Source organism: Siniperca chuatsi, linkage group LG10, assembly GCF_020085105.1.
Source record: "Siniperca chuatsi isolate FFG_IHB_CAS linkage group LG10, ASM2008510v1, whole genome shotgun sequence".
NCBI lineage: Eukaryota > Metazoa > Chordata > Actinopteri > Centrarchiformes > Sinipercidae > Siniperca > Siniperca chuatsi.
The window spans coordinates 13516436-13531788 of NC_058051.1; the positions used below are offsets into that span (position 1 = coordinate 13516436).

At 38.9% G+C, this 15353-nt stretch overlaps 1 protein-coding gene across 9 annotated transcripts in view; it reads left to right on the forward strand.

Moving 5' to 3' along the window:
* Positions 1-776: 776 nt before the first annotated feature.
* si:dkey-178k16.1 (band 4.1-like protein 1) overlaps positions 777-15353 on the forward strand; it is a 42713-nt gene continuing 28136 nt past the window's right edge. For 3 of the 9 annotated variants that reach the window (XM_044210781.1, XM_044210783.1, XM_044210786.1), the window contains exon 1: positions 779-1170. The gene's annotated coding sequence lies outside the window, so the exon portion shown is untranslated. Of the gene's footprint in view, positions 1171-15353 lie in introns of all 9 variants that reach the window. The other 6 variants (XM_044210780.1, XM_044210784.1, XM_044210782.1 and 3 more) reach the window with 4 other exon arrangements.

Genomic DNA, 15353 nt, shown 5'->3' on the forward strand with positions numbered 1-15353 from the left:
CCAAAGAGGGTATTCAGCACAGAAGGTTCCTATGAGTCACCAATGCAATGCATCACCCATTTAGCCTTCATCCATTCAAAACACCGCTCACTGTGCAGGACAGAGTATGTCGATTTTGACTTGAGTGAGTTGTGAGTTAAAGATGGGCTTTTACACGCTTCTGAATGTCAATGTGTCAGGGGTTAAAGCTTGTTGGATGTGTGAATAAATATAAGTTGGCTAAAGGAGCTCTTTTCTTACCACAATAAAACAGAAAGTGGACATTTATGATAAAATACCATAACTGATTTCACATATTGTTATGTACATCTCTTTAACAACATTATATGTCTTTTCAAAGCAAGAAAAAAGTTACATTTACATTGCATTACATCTTCTCGGCTCTTTGGTCCTAAAGCTATCCTTATGTCAACTACTATCAATAACACTTTCCATTAGTTTTATGCAAATCCAAGTGCACTGATTTGCAATTAATGATGCCATTGCATTTAGATTTAAATGACAGGTGCATAAACCGCATTTGAGGGCGCTCTGACACTGCAGTATTGTCCCTTGCTCAAAAGCTCTGGAGCAGCAGCTCGGCAGGTGTCTCTTCATTTTAAGGAGGGGGAGTCTTCTTAAATTGGAATAGGCCTAGATTAGACATAGAATTGATATTAAAGAATCCTTCTTACTAATGCAGAAAACTCATTTAGAAGACAGAGAAATAACAATAGACCTAATTACAAGTTTAAATTTGTTTACGGACAGTGAAACTAGGCTATAGGAGTCTATGTGCCTTAGAGCTTCTTCTTTTTTTTCAGTCGCGATGCCAAAAGCCCTCAACACCGTGCTTTACGGTGGAAAAATATGACCCGAAAATCAGTAAAGCAAAGTGGAGGGAGACGCTGCGTGTCATAAGCGGAGCGGTCATCACATATCACGCACGACGTTAGGAGTTCCCTTGCTTACACCGTGAAAACGCCCCTCTACTCTCCTCTTAGCCCTTCCCGACCGTGAGCCATCCCTGCCGGCTTGTGCCTGTCTGCTGTCCCAGCCTGCAGGGCGACGTCTCCCCCCGTGGCAGAGGAAAGGCGCGCTGGGGCGGTGGTGGCGTCCGTCTTCCAGTTTCCTGCAATCTCAATGATCACAATCCGGATTGAAGCTTGACACCCGGACCTGACAGGACAGGTAGCCTATGCATTTTATTTATTTGTCTGATACGGCGCTGATGACAGCGGAACAGGTGCATGCTGCATTTGCCGGTTGTTATGAAATGACATTGTGGGCAAGGTTTGGGGAGCGTTTTCATACCGGTGACAAGCTTTGCACAAAACCGTGCCCTGCACGCTCTGCTAAGACACCGCTTTTTGCTTAAAGTGTCATGGACAAAAGAAGAGGGTGTTGCCACGGTTGCCACAGAGCTTTAATCCGACCAATATGGTCGGCAGGCTGGTTTAATAAGCTGCATGGAATCAGGGCATTCTTTATTTCATGTATATCAGGGCCCAGTAGGCAGAAAGAGTCAGCAGGTGCACCTTTCTTATCGTCTTACAGAATTACATAGCACCTGATCAGCTCCGGTACTGTAGCCTACACATCCAGCCCACAATTGTTCAGACCTATTCTTGGACATGCCAGCGTGTGTAAGGATTGTGACTTCTCTATGTGGAGCTATAGGCTAACAGCTGATGCTCGAAAAAGATAAAGAGCTAATTGAAGACGGAGTGTATTGTCGCGGGTGTGGCAGAGGGGGCAGGCGTGGGCGCCTCGGCAGTCGGAAGCTCTTTTAAATGTGTGAATTGCACTGTGAGAAAGTGGGGTATTCAACTGGAAATGGCCTGAAACTAGAAGTGTTCATTTAAAAAGAAAAATCCCATTTATCTCATTAGATAAAGAAAATGGGCTAACTGGCCTTAATCAGAGTTATCAGATTGCTTTCCTTGGAATATAGGCCTACTGTATTTTAAAGATAAATTAGTTAAGTAGGAAATAGGTGTCTGAAATAGCCTATTTATAAAACATTACTTTAAACATCTCTGCAGTGGGTTTGAAATGTCCTCAATTTTAAAAGCTGTTACTCAAAACTATATTTAAATTACAAGTTATAAACCGCAATCACAAAATAATGAGTCATTTTAGGATGTCTTTCTCTAATGAATTCTATTATCAGAATGCAGCTTGATCCTCTGTCCTACATATTGGACAATGTGTTCCTAACATGACAGACAATTAGATCTTGTGGTGTGTAAACTGTAAACAAAAATACATTTCAGATCAGATTTTGACAGTTATAGGAGATACAGCAATCTGCAAGAAACATAAAACTATAAAGCAAACGTCTTCATTTTGGGGACAGAAACAAATAACACAGCTACTACTCTAAAAGTGTGGCACAGAATGAAATGACAAAGAGAGTTTACTAGCAAATAAATTGCAATGTAAGAAAAACCTACATAATTGCACCATTCAGCAAGTTTTATTTCAACACCTCAAGACAAGTCAGACTGTAAAAGTTACCATTATCAGTAATGCATCCTTCTGTTCACCCTCATCCTACTCACACAGACTGTCAGTCCATGTGTATCTGGCTCCTTTGCAGCCACACCAAAGGCTACAGTAACTCCCAGACTCTGAATTTGTGGAGGCAGAGTCAGGGAGGGGGCAAATTAGATCTAAAATCCATCCATCTGTCCATTTATGCCTCTGTCCCTCCATGCATCATCCAGTCTCATTTTCCTTTCTTTCACCTGCTCCACTTTCAGCCTCCCTGGTGTGCATTATGATGGTGCAACTATAAGCAGTGTGGTGCTCCTCTGTTATGCCCCTTTGCTTTTTCACATTAAAAGACAAAGCCTCTTTGTGTGGATACATTTGCACTTACAGGAATGATAATTGAATATTTGTTTTCTAGACTGTTGTCAAGGTGGTTCAAGGAGTCTCACTGCAGGTAATGCAGTAATGAAATTACATGCTACATTTCCCACAGAGCAATTTGCTCTTATCTATGACAGGTAAGATGTAACAGACATGCAAGCAAACTCTTCAGTTAAAACAAGGACTAGCAAGGTTATATGGTGGATGTACACATGGTGTTCACAGGCGGTGACTCCATTACTTTCCGGTCTATGTGTAACCTTTGTGCAATCTGTCACCAATGCACATGTTGTCATAAGGGTAAAGGTTAGGTCATGTGTTCTACAGCCGCAGGATGCACTTTTGTGTGTGTGTTTCTGTGCATGTAAATTCACCGTGCATGCTTGTTTAAGGTAGCACACTTTGATACAATTCTCCCCCTCGAGTCCTATTTCAAGTCATCCTGTGATCGATTTGTAATAGCTCATTGAAGCAGGGCCAGTGGTCTGTTCACAGCCAAATTGGAATTCTCAACAAGATAAACTCACGTCGCTTAGAAGTGAGAGAAGCTTTCAAAAGCATATTAAAGATAACAGCATGTAATAAACTGTCACTTTTTGCATTATCATCACAAATGATGTGTTGTAGGATACAATGCCTAACTCAGCAAGACATCCCATTTTCTGGCGATCACTCCTCTAACATCATAAGTTATGACTGGTAACACGGTTTGACAAAGGTATATTCTCTTGGCATCATTAAATGCCAAACCACAAATCAAGTGCAATCATAAGATTAGACTGACAGTGTTTCAATTTAAAACTAGAAAAAATGCATTACCTGAAGAAAATGAGTGTGACTGCTAACATATAAATGTATTCATTATAAAACAAAACTGCAGTTTGAAAGTTCAGTTGTGGTAACCAGCTTAGTCAGAAAATGAAATGAATGAAAGTATGTTGAAGTACTAGAAGCTCAAAGATAAGTACGTTTGAACAATTGTAACAATCCTCCCATAGAGGAGAAAATTTTTTTTTAAAAATTACTTGGCAGCTTCTGTGTTCAGTACTTTATATTGATGTTGTAAAACTCATCCTCATGATTGATTTTCAAATACCAATAAAGACAGATGAGTTATTTTATGTTATGAGCAGATGAGAAAGTGGTGACTTGATTTTTTTCCCATTCACAAGCCCTACATTTGAAGACTTTTAGCATAATTTCATATGACATATCCTCTACTGAGACTATATTGTGATAATTTACAGTGTAGATTAGGCCATAAAAATGACCTCTCTAATAAAAGAGAATCCACTCCACCATTTTCACTTTGACAGCTATATTGTACATCAGATATTGCATATTTGATTTAAATAGTCGGACCAGAGTTATGAGCAACAAATTATCGACTAACATGGTTAAACTCTTATTTTACATAGTGTTTAGTGTATAATCTTACATAATCTTGTCCCTCCACACATACCATAGTTCTACATCTTCTTTCACTGACAAAACATTTTAATGCAGACTAGAAGCTGACATCCTACTTGAAACTGTTGGTCACCCTCTTCCACCCACCACCACTGTCTCCACTGTGTCACTTCAGTGTGCCCACCTCTACATGAACTGTCACATTCTTCACTCCAGTCCAATGTGATTGTTCACCACTTCTTCTATCTAAGGAGTGTGTATGCGTCAACTAGCAAAATAATGCCTACAGGTTGTTTTTATCTCTTATTTTGATATGCTTGACAGACGATGTTAGGCTAGGGTTCCCATGGTAACTGCATTTTAAACAGGCACGCCTGATGTCTCTGTGTTAACTATCGTTAGTGGCGACACTCTCCTCTTTGGTCAAATAGGAGGAAAAAAATTGAATTGCGCTGCAGGCACAGCGTGGTGCCTGTCATCTCTCTACCATTGCGGTGAAGAGTGAAGGTTGACTCTGCAAGTAAACATCTTTAAAGATGCAAGGGAAGTGAGGTATCATCAGTGTGAACACTATGAGCATGCAAAAGACATTTTTGCTGTACGAATGGGAAAAAGATGGTTGTCTTCAGTTTAATTGAGTGTGACTGTTGTGATAAAATGGAACAAAATCAGGGAGTTGTAGGGCTATATGTCCATGGAATAAATTGTAGCTGATAGATTTATTTTTCTAGGTAATTCATTATCACATACGTTGAAAAACAATTACCAAAAATGCATTCTAATTTATTTGATGTATTGCATTCATAACTTCTAATGAGAAACCTGGACACAATAACAGTAATACCTAATATGATGCAATCAGTGAAATAGCACAACAAGAAATATTAACTTTTGTGAAGGTCATATGGTCAGCTTTAAGGGTGTAGTTTGAGATGTTGTAAATTGCACTGTTTTACACACTGTATAGAATGTTGTATAAAAAGAATGATATGTATAGTCTACTGTCTGCAGTTTGCCTTGCACTGTCTCATTGTATATGTGAACTGCTGCAGCATGTTTGTCAGTCTGGACTGTGTTTGTCACTGTGTATCAACAGTATGTCAACATGTCTCACAATCAGTGTCACCCACACAAGTGTCTGTATAGTGATGGTTCTTAAATTAATCATGTTTTTTGATAGACAAATCAAAATAGGTTATCAGTCTGAGTATTCCAATCATGTCCCAGGAATTCAAATTGCTTTTGACCTTTAATGCAATATTCCCATGCCTTGTTACTTACCCTGACATGACCCCCTTCACTAAATGGATGTAAGATTACTTTGTGGTGTAGAATGGAAGAGGTTGGCTCTTTTAAACTGATAAATATTTAAGATATTCCACTCATTTATCAAACGATGCATTTTGACAGCTTATTCTGAGAGATTTCACTGCCTTATTTTGTTTTAATCAGAGAGGATTAACTTTACAATGACACACCCCCCCCCCCGCTCTAATAATCTTGATATGCACATTTGCCACCTTCTCTGACTCTAAGTGATAATGAAGCAGACACAGATAAGTTCGCAATCACACAATCTGTCTTTTCATATCAGCTCAAAAAGAGGAACTTAGGACTTCAGATGCTGAAGTGTAGAAACTGTACTAACCCCCTGCTGAAGTGCAGACCCTTCCCATGAGAGAGTGCTTGTACAATGTCGATGCAGGTGGCACAACTCCTTCTGGGCTTGCTTTTTCTTGGGGAGGATGAACTTGCAGCCTCATTGGTTCGTAAGTCCCATCATTTATCTCTGTTGTGGTGTGACATGATTTGCAGCAGACCTGCTACGCAATCTGCTTCCAAGACTGCTGAGTGCCAAAGGTTTGGAGAATGTGTGTATATGGTTTTCCCTGAACAAGGACACCTCGCCACTCCCACTTCCCCAACCCCCACAGTCCTGTACCTGGTTTCCCAAAGGCTAGCCTCTGCCCAGCAAGGATTGATGGACTGGCTGTGTATGCCATTACTGTAGAAGGAAAGCACTAATTATAAAGCCGAGATGTGGGTGGAGCTGCATGATAAAATGGAAAGGCTCATTGAGGAATGTTCAGTGATTGGCTAATACAGTGGGTGGCTTCTGTGGATGTCAGTGTAGATACCGTAATTTAATAAATGACATATACAGTACATGTAATACTTTTTACGTGACAGTGCGTACTATTGCCTTTTAGCAACAGTAGCTGCTTTAGACATGTCTGGATACACAAATAATAACAATTCGTAGCTATTCATGCTAGTAGTCGTGGTAACCATTCTTGGTACACTGTGTTCATTATGTTGTAGGCTACATGTAGTGTTGGATTCAAAATACTAGTAGGCTAATCTTAATGGCAGGAACAGCATTCAAAAAGTAAAAAAATATTAAATTAGTAACAAGACTAAGAGTCGACCAGCCATGCTGGCTCTGTGTGGCTGTACTTAGACATGAAATTTGGACCTGTTGGTGGCATTAGATGAAAAGTCAGGGGATCACCAAAGTTATTAGAAGACATCCTCTGGGCCCTATGGGTATTTGTACCAAATTTCATGGCAATTATTCCTGTAGTCAAGACATTTCACTGAAAACCAAAAATGTCAATCTCATAGTGGTGCTAGAGGAAACATCAAGGGATCACCAAAATCAGTAGGATTCATCCTCTGCAGGAACATGAATGTCTGTACATTATATGACAATCCCTTGAACAGGACCAAAGGGATAGTCTGATCGACCAACCAGCCAACCTGTATTGCAATCCATAGAGCTAGCGTGGCTACAAAAATTAAAAATATTATATAATTATGGTTTGTACAAAACAAAACAAACAACCCCCCTTAGTGGGGATTAATATCAATTTCTTGCAACTTCACATTTTATGGAGATTTACATCTGAAATGGTAAAAGCAACTTACTTTTCTGTGATTGCAGTGACATTTCTTCAACTGTTGTTTTACTGAAAGGCCAGATTAGACCTTCTGTTTTATACTCAAGAAAGTTTAAACATACTGGATAGATGAAAATTAAATGAAGCTAGTCATATACATTTGGATCTGAATGTTTTACATCACATTTAGCTATGCTAGGTTGAGGTTACCTGTAATGTTATTAATGCAAAGCATTTGTTCCATGCTTGTGAATAATGTGTTGCCCTTGTGGCTGAGAGACAGTTTTTAGATATAAATGAAAAAATCTCCGGATGTCTGGACTTCTGTTTTCTAATGGCCAGACCATTAACAGGACATCATTTAAAAAGGAGGTCCTGAAAGCCACACAGGTAAATACTTTTTAAATATTAAATTGAAATAATATTCTGGGTTATGACAATTATTTTCCACCAATCCTTGTGTTATTAAATACTGGCACGTTGCCATGGCAGATCATCAGTCCCTCTGCACTGATGACATCTAATGATAAACACTGAGATTGTTGTTTGTGCTAGTCAGAGGCATCATGGAGAGGGATTAACCTCCAAAAAGTGCCAAAAATCCATTAGGGCTGCCAACCTGTCCTGGAAAACAACAAGGATACTTTTACACTTGGCACAAAAAGAAGAGACCTAGATCAATATTCATAGTCGATTAGAAGTATCTCTTAAAACGTCCTGAAAACAGACAGATGGTTTGGTTGGAGCAAACTGTCTTTGTTTCTGAGCAAAAGTAATATCCCCTTAAATCTCCAAATTAATAATTATCCTAATTAACAGGAGTACAGTTTGGGGCATGTTTTGTTCATTTTTGTAAATGATGTAGTCACAAAAGACGTTCTGGCAAAGGAAGAACACTGCCTGGAGATCACAGTAAGCACATTATCTGCATGCTCCTCTCTCCTTGCAGCACTTTACACATAATTACTCCTGTTACTACTACAACTACTACTCCTACTGTCACTACTTTGCTTTTGTAACACTTTTTTATAACAAGATTGATTATTTATCAATATTAAAACTAAATAAAAAGCAAAAAGGATGCATTAGGATGAGCAAAAAATGGTTATAAAATATTTATAAAAGCCTTTCTTTTAAAAATGAGCATCTTCACATTATTATAACCCACATCCTGATCTTGTAAGTGAGGCTATTCATAAGCTGATGTAAAAAAGCCCTGATGGTCACTTTTTTAGTCAGAACATCAGAAAGGTCAAATGGGCCATTGCACTTAAAATCTAACAAGCTGAACAGAATCAGTGCCTTCATTAAAAGGTCAGTTAACCCTAATTACAAAAAACAAATCATTACAAAAAAAAAACATGTCTGTTCAAATCCAGTTTTTGTGTAGCCAAATACTGTAACACTAAAAAAAAAAATTCTTATTTTAAAGCACAAGGGCATTTTGCTGGGGGGGGATCACTGGTTTGAATGGAAACAATTCATGTCTTCTGCATTTGCAAATAAGGTGACCAAGTGTAAACAAGCAACAATGAAATGCATTATGGGGGCTAAAACTGTAGGGGGATGTTGTGAGAAATGCTTGAGAGGATGATGCTTTTCTTACAACAACAGCACAGTAGCTGTCAGGAAAAGAAGAGTGCAAATATGCCTCGTTCAAGCGGGCAGGTCTGATCTACAGAGTTAAATGCTGTACTTTGATCTAAAAGCTGTAAAATAGAGCAATCAGCGGCATCCACAGAGAGGGGGAAGTAGGTGTGTTGTGCTGATGAGAGCTCTAAAACCTGACACAAAATGTTGAGAGATGCTTTTAAAATGTCAGTGAGTTATTTTTTAGAAATAATGCAGGTTTTTCTACCTACATTTAGATGGGGTTACAATAAGGATGTCCTACGATCAGTTTTAAACAACTCAGCACACCACTGATCTCTCAGATGGCAGAATGGTCTTGATTGTTTTTAGAAACCTGGAGCCTGGCACTTTACTGATTTTAATCTTTTCGTGAAATTATTCCAAAACCCTTTTCTTGCAAAGCTTTGATATTGTGACCAGAGGAGGTACAGATGGCACTGTGAGTCCTGCTTTCGTCGCTGTTTTGCTCTCACACGGTATACCTTTTTTTTCCTTTTTTTTCCTCCAACATACTCTGGTGGAAGGCAAACGTTTGACGCTGTTAGCACATGCACAATTTCCTGACAGCATACTGTGTTTCCCCTGCTCTACTGAGACATATTTTTGAGTTGCTATATTTGACAGATTTCTCCTGCCTACCTGCTGATGAAGAATGAGCCTGTGGGCAACTGACACCTGCCTGAAGACGCATCAATTTTTGGGGCCTCTAAATTGACAAACTCTTTATTTGAGAGACAGCATGACACAAAAATGGACACAGGCAGGCGGCAGTGAATGGTGCATCATGGACATCATTCTGCCCTAGATGATCAGCCATCATGTCTGTTACTATCTGGCAATTTATCTGAGCTTCCTCTCTGCAGACAATGAGTGTTTTGGGGCATCACATTGTCTGCATTTTGCTTCCTTTTGTTGGAGAGTAGTTGACGTTCTGCAGGTTGAGACTTCTTTCCTCTTCAGTGAGTGCGGTTTCAAAGTCGTGCAGTTGATCCAAGCTTACATCAGGACAGCCGCGATGCTCAGTAATGATTACTGAGTATCTGGACTGACTCTGAAATGTAGAGCGCAGAGGAGGTCATCTCCAGAGAGAGACTGACATGGCAAGGCTGATATCCCGAATGAAAGGGCTCTGTGATAGCGAAGTCTGCGTGCATATGTATGCGTGCCTATGACGACAGTGTGAATGTGTGTTTGATACAATAAAGGAACCAGGCTGAATCTTGCTTATCGGTGTCTTGACTTAAAAGATTGATAAGTGTTTTGTAACACACATGAATAGCCAATACTTCTTATGGAAACAAAGCACATTCATTTGATTTGAAGATACGATCTGTTCTTTCTGACAGTCGGAGAAGCCGTACATCATAGACATTAGATTTATCATCTTTACTTTTTGCCCAGAAACACAGTAAATATTTGAAACAAAGTGCAATATGATGAAAAATGTTTGAAATGCGGAGGCAAATACTTTGCTGGAGAAAAATACAAGTTTACAGATGTCTCATATTTTAACACAGTGTTGGACCATCTGTACACTCTTCTATGTTATGACAGTCAGCCTAGGAGGTGTAAATGACTCATGGCTCCCTTCTATTCTGAATGAATTACAGGGTTTATACAGGTAAATTTGCTAAATGTTTGTGACCACTGACAAAGCTTTTTAGGCAGAACTCATTTTGAATTTGTGAAATATGTAGACTCTAATTAAACATTATAAAACTATTAGCACTAATTATTTGGTTCATGAACTGAAACAGGATATATTCCAGACTGAACATTCTGTACTGAATGTTTTGGAAAGAATACCTGTACTGTACATTTGTGAAGCTTATACTTTGCTGAGACTATCAAAGACAATCAACAGTAGAGGATCGACACCTGACTCGGTCAAGATAAAATCAAACTTTAAAAGCTTCAAAAATACTATTTATTGCATGACTATTGCAATTGATTGCATTATATTTTACAGGTGGTCATGTCATTGTCATTGTCCACCACTTTCATTTACATGGATTTAACATTTAAGATTATCATGATGTTCCTGAGCTCAGGATAGGCTTCGTTAGGACTGTGTGGGTGTGGTTTGATCAGATTTGACTGACAGAAGCATCTCCATAGCAACCTAAGCAAAGAATCTATTCAATTTTATTATCTCAAAGTTATCATAAAGTTATCTCATTGCGCAGGAGCAGGTCTAGACCGTACTCTTTATGATATTAATTACAGAGACCCAACAAATCCCACCATGAACAAGCATTTGGCGACAGTGGCAAGAAAAAACTTCCTTTAAGAGGCAGAAACCTCGGGCAGAACCAGACTCAATGGTGGGCGGCCATTCGCCGCTGCCATGTTAGGTTTTTAGAATCCCACAACTATCATCACATTGTGATTCCAATTCTTATGTCGCTCAATTCTGATTGGTGCATACAAATTTGTGACATCACCTCTTTCCATCAGTGCCCCGCCTACTTGTGAGAACTAGTGAGAAGAGCACAGACGGAAACTCAGAGATGGAAAAATGTGTGAAATAACCAAATTTCTTTTAACTTTAGTTAAATAGGTTATCAGGGCCTTTAACATAGTGTGTAGTGTTCATTCAACAGTGTGGATAAAAAGTGAGAATGGGCTGCAAAACTCTGACTTTTTTTCTATCAATATCACATCAACTTCTGTCCCTTGATGTCTGATACAATTACTATCAGTGGTAATTTGGGACTGCTGTGACCTTTAGTTAGTTTTTGGTGCAGTGGGTTTTCATCAGGCCAAAAACACATTTAAAACTCACCCAGATACACACATACACCGCAGTGCCCACACAGTTTCAGGTTAATAGACAAGAGTGGAAGTAGAGAGGAAGCCGTCTGTGATTATTTTGGTTGTCTATGATCCAAGCAAATGTTAAAACCTGTAGTACAGTATCACAGTGGTGTCTGAGTGTAATTATATCCATTAGTTAGATAACCATTCTAATATAAGCACTTTCCCATCTAGTCTGACAGTGTTTTAATTTTGTCCATAAATGTCTGAAGTATAAATATTTAAAAAGTATTTCTGTCTTATTTAAGTAAAGAAAAGCCAACTCACGCAATGCAGCTATTTTTGGAGGCCTTCAATCCTTTTTCAGAGCTTCACCTACCTCGATGCTGTCATACTTCACAGAGACTTTCCCTGACGCTTGCTCTTTGAAGTTCAAGAACCAAAAGGCCCCAGACGATTTTGTGGAGAAAGACCTTTAGTGGGAGTCTGTCTGAAGACAATGACTGTTATAGGAATTTTGAGTCTAAGCAGCCGCAGCACCTCACAGTCTCAGTCTCCATCATCTCCCTCACACAGATGGTTAGGTGTGCAGAGACCAGAACTGATGCGGAGCCGGGGTGATTGAATCACAAAGTGACCCAAATGAAAGAATTGATTGGCCTCGCAGTCATGATGTGTGTGAAATGACTGAGCGCCCTAAAGTCTCTGACACTGATCTATTAGGATTCTCCTCAAGTTTGCTTGTGATTCACTGGTACATTGTTCTGACATCTGCTTCATGGGGGGATGACATTCACACTGAGTGGGGGTATTACAGTGGACAGATCTGATTGGCTCACGTGGGTGAGTGTTCAGGATAACTGTTATTTATCAGAGGAATGAGATCAGATTAGAAATGGATGTCAAGGTAAAAGAATGGACTTGAATCATCACAATCTCTTGTGTTCCTCAGTATATAACAGTGATTGTATGAAATGAGCTCTTGTCTGAAATGTTGGGCTGAAGGATGTTATGGTCGCCTAAGGGTCCATGACTCATATTATGTAACCAAAATGTCCCAGGTTTGAATCCAGCCAGGGACCTTTTTCAATTGACAGGGGACTGGGGACCATGAATGTCATGAATTTCATGGAAATCTTAAAGTTCTTAAAGTTGTTATAGATATTTAACTCTAGACAAAAGTGGTGGACCGGCTGACCAACCAACTGACATTGCCATTATAGAGCCATAGACCAGACAGGTACTTCACAAAACATCATGGCCACGCCCCTTTTGGGGGGATAGCAAACCGAAGATCCTATAGATGTCAATGCAAATGTTTGTAAATAACCAACCTGTTAATGTTTGTGCTAGGCTAGGATGAGATTTAGTTGGAGACGACAGTCATGTTTACTGATGTTGCAGCCTCCTACTCAAACTAGCAATCCATCAGTAGTAACTGTCACCAGCATCATTTAGCTATTTACCACACTATTTACAGTGAATATTCATACATCTCATATGCCTCAAATCTCAGTGCGAAAGCCTTGGTTATTAATACAGTTGTTTTTAGTTTCTTATTCGGCATAATTTAAATGACAGAAGCTAATTCATATTTATTGTCATCAAAAAGGAATTTACACTGCTGCCAATTTACTGTTCTCTGGAGGCTCATACATTCTTCAGCAGTGGATGGGTATATAATAAAATATAATTTTCAGGCATTTTCCTGTTTCTCTCATTACGTGAAAGTGCAGTTCTTTCTCCCAAAATATCTTGGCACTTGGCGCTTGATGACATGATGTCTGTCTGGTCTATGCTGTTAGCATGGCTAAAACGTGTCAGTGCTCCCGGGTGGGCAAACTATGTTATTTAAATTACTGTTTCTAAACTGTCTCAAATATATCTTTGGCCTTTCTGTATTGCTATTTCTTGTTACTTATCTGCCACCATCTACACTGATGTGTCCTAAATTATCGGTCAGGCTCTATAGCTCAGTGTAATGAACTGTGTGTCACTGTTATGCTTTACATCAGACAGAACTCTTCACACAAACAACAACTTTTATAAGTAATCATGATTTCCCTGGAATCATTCATTTGGAAAACAGAATTTTATAAAATGATCATATCGTTGGTTCCACTGAAAGTCAATATACAATAATAATAAATACTGTCCCAGCCCTAATGAAATGTGCTACATAAATAAAGTTTCATTATTGTTAGTCTTGAACTCGTGAATCTGCACTATGACTTTGAGATATTTTTGAACTAGCGGGTGGACGTTTTTGATGAGATACTCGTATTGATTGAACAGGTTCACTCATCAGTAAACTCCATGCGATGTTAAAGTTTTGTTTCACAGCTATTCTTATTCTTCATAGAGTACTGTGTAAATATACATTCATGTAAATTGGTTGCTTCCCTTGTCTGAGTTTGACATTGTCTCATTGCATAAACATGAGTCGTACAAGACAAATTTACACATGGAAATCCATTTTTGGAAAATATATAAATCTCACTTTATTTTTACTATTTTAATCTGAAACACTACAAAATGTTATTGGTGCATATAATATACAGTCATAATGAGAATATATTTAGTAAACAATTGTATTATTAAATAATTTGCTCAATTAAACAACCCGCAGGCCCTTCAAAGTTGTGGAGGAACACTGCACGGTGTGAGTGTGACATCTGCAGCCTTCCTAGAGCCAGACTGCTCTCCTCTTTGATCCGGCTTCATTATGCAGAGGGAGGCTGACCTATCATGAAAGCTAAGACGTGCTGTGTTGCAGCCTCCCAAATTGTAAACACATAGATGTACTCAGACTGCTGGTTGAGGAAAAAATTGTTAATTAGGTCCTCTTCTTTGGGGGAAAATACTACCATATATTTTCCTGGTTTACAAACTCTTCACTGGCTGTTAGTAGACCAAATTAGGCTTCTGTTTTGCTCCTCCTTAATGACAGTTTTCCCTAGAAGCTTTGTACTTTTTATCAGAGCTTCCCATGTCCCCTCCTCACTAATTCCTTCTTGTCATTAACCTCTTGCCTTATTTTATGCTTTTTTGCCTTTTTTCCCATTCAAGCTTCAAGGTTTAGGTTATATTACCAACATCTTCACAGTGTGTGTGATAAGGTACATATTTAGAGCAGCTGACATTTCATTTTCTCATATTCAGATCAACAATTTTAAAGTGAGGTTTACTATTGGAGGACAGTTTGCTTTGAAGTGAACAGCAGGTTCTCTTTATGGCTTTTTGGCCGTTTTTCACTTTATAGGTAGTCATTAATTAAGTAGTTGGAGCTCTCCAGGTTTTAAACAATATTACACATGCCTTAGGCTGACACATTTCCTGGAGTTACTTAAGAAGAAGAATTGTTACATTATGCAGTAGAGTTTGCTTTTCTTGTGCACAACCTTTCTCTTGAGGCTGAAAAATGGAGATATTCTAAGATAAACAATATACTCAGGCAAAGGAACAACCTCATAATTTGGCAATTACCACCCTATATTTTTGCCAGACTGGGAAAAGGAAGCACCTACATAAAACTATGCACCATTACTATCTCATCATAATCCAGTCTCTCTCAGAAAGTGTAGTATTGAAACTGTAATTTAGCAGAAAACCTCCCATGTTATCTTGGAAAATTTCAGCTGACGTATAAGGAATGTTAAACCTGTGACCCTGTGCTCACTTTTCATATTAAAGCTACAGATTGACTCTGGGCTTTATCTCGGCTAATTCGTTTTCTCTTAGCTGTAACACCTAATCTGAATATCAACTATTGTACTGTATGTCACCCGGAGAAAGGGC